The 2384-nt window shown below is 46.1% G+C and overlaps 1 pseudogene; it reads right to left on the reverse strand.

Annotated features, from left to right (window-relative positions):
• Positions 1–327: 327 nt before the first annotated feature.
• LOC119978153 lies at positions 328–824 on the reverse strand (annotated as a pseudogene).
• Between the last annotated feature and the right edge of the window lie 1560 nt (positions 825–2384).

A 2384-nucleotide genomic window follows, 5' to 3' on the forward strand; every position in this document is an offset into this window, starting at 1 on the left:
GTCCCACAGCATAGGCCTGTTCTGATAGACACCGGTTATGGCAGCGGGGGGAAGGAGACCCCACGCTCACGAACCCCAGAAGCAGTGCTGAACTGAATTGGTGACACAGGAGGATCCATGGGTCCAGCAGCACGGTGCTGTCAATGAAGGCCAGCTCGGCATGGAGTTGGAGGACAGGAACCTGTCTGCCCAGCAGGAACAGTGCATCAGGAGCAGTGCACCAGGAGTAGCGCAGCATGATGGCAGAAAGATGTTGTACTCACCCTGAAGTCTCTGGGGAACTGAGGACGCCTTATGCTCGTCACTCATTAGCAATCAGATTTTTTTTTAGAACTGATTGCTTTTATTATTCTCGAGATTAGAACACACACATTTTATTTTGCTTGCGGCTGCAACCTGACCAGAAATTCAGTCCAGGTCTCTCTGCTCGTGGAGTCAGTCTGCGGCCACCATTGGGATCCTTCTCGACCATCTTCAGCCCTTCGAGAGCCTGCAGCACCTTCCTGGTCATGGACTTGGAGCCACGGCTGAAGTGACTGGGTTTCACACCGTTCCGCTAACGGCCACCGTAAATCTTGGTCATGGCACCGACTCCGACACCACTCCGCAGATATAGGTGACGCACTGTGGAGGCAGCTCGTGTATAGAACCACTTCTCATCGTAAGGTGCCGCTTCTTTGTGTTTGTCCAGCTTCACTGTGTCGACCCAATCAGGCACTTTTAGCTAGCCAGACTTCTTGAGAAAAACACCCAGAGCTTTGACAAACTCCTGCTGATTCACATCCTTAACTGTTACACCAGGCATCTTGCAGCCTGTTGCCTCTTGTTCGCATCGAGGGAGGAAGGGCATTAGCAATCAGATTTGATGCCATGTAACTTTCCGCTGGCATTATCACCAGCCAGCGGGAAGACTGACCTGCCATTAACCCGACACTGGGGGAATTGAAATGTGATCTTACGCCAGCAAGTTTCCGACTTTTTGGCTCCCGCTAGATTCCCTGCTCCCGCCACCAAACCCACCATGGGTACAATTAAACAATCAGCATGAAGAAAAGAAAATAGAATACAGGAAAATTAGATTCATATCCATGTACATAATGCGTATGACATCACTCAATAAATACAGCACCCAAAATCTGCATGCTGACATCAGGGATTAAGTATTAGGTCATGGTTTGGGAGATCTTTGAAGGCATAGTTGGAAAGAAATTGTTTTCTTTTTAACTCTCCCAATCAAAACAGCGCTCCCCTCCCATATTTAGAAATGTGAGCCCTTGAATGGTGAATTCTTTATTCTTGCAGGAAATTAATTACCAACAGTTAAGGAAACCTCATTCTCTCAATTCTGAATAAAAATAAAAAAGAACCCAATCTTTATGCCGTACAATGGTGAGATCCATGTTCCTCTGTGGCAGATTCCTCTCCTGGTCCATGATCAGGGTCGAGTAGAGTTAGAATCCATTGAATCTCTACATGAGCTCTGTCACTGATCCACTTGTCACAGGAAACATTTTCTCCTTACTTACTCTATGTTATACCTTCAATTCACTGCGGGACTGTGAGAACGAGTGAACATAAGGCTTTATTATCCAGGAACTCGCCTGCCAGTGTCTGCTGTACAAATGAGTGCAACCCACTGGTGGCCAATCTATATATCGCCCCGGGGAGGGCAGAGCCAGAGCCGGAGCCCACCGGGGTTCCAGTACAGTACCTGGAAGTAAACCGTATTATCATTTCCGGGTCATAGGTCACCGCACTATACAGACAGTTCATACTTAGGTGAATACATTCACCACACTCTATAAAACTCCTTAATAATTTTGAATAATTCTAACCGGCTCTAAATCTAACCTTCTCTGAATCTAATCACTTAACCCCTGATCTAAGGAACTTCATCCAGTCTCTGCACCTAACTGAAATTCCTCATTCCGGTGAACCTCCTCTGCAGCCTCTCCAGAATCCTGACTGAAAATGTGGTGCCCTGAATTTCACACAATAGTCCAACTGAGGCATAACTAATTGAAGAGATGAAATAAATCACGATATGCTAGGTTTTGTATGTGTAACAAGAAGAAAAGTTGGAGGAGCACTGATGCCTCACAGCGCCAACGTCCCAGGTTCGATCCCAGCTCTGGGTCACTGTCCGTGTGGAGTTTGCACATTCTCCCCATGTCTGCGTGGGTTTCACCCCCAAAAACCAAAGATGTGCAGGACGGGTAGATTGGCCATGCTAAATTGCCCCTTAGTTGAAAAAAGAATTAGGTACTCTAAATTTATTTAAAAAAAAGAAAAGATGGGGGAAGGTGAGGAATTCCATAGTTCGGAGTTGCATGGAAAAAATGATTAGGTTATGCAATGAATTTTTTTTAAAATTTAGAGTACCC

The sequence above is a fragment of the Scyliorhinus canicula genome, chromosome 15 (genome assembly GCF_902713615.1).
Source record: "Scyliorhinus canicula chromosome 15, sScyCan1.1, whole genome shotgun sequence".
Taxonomy (NCBI): domain Eukaryota; kingdom Metazoa; phylum Chordata; class Chondrichthyes; order Carcharhiniformes; family Scyliorhinidae; genus Scyliorhinus; species Scyliorhinus canicula.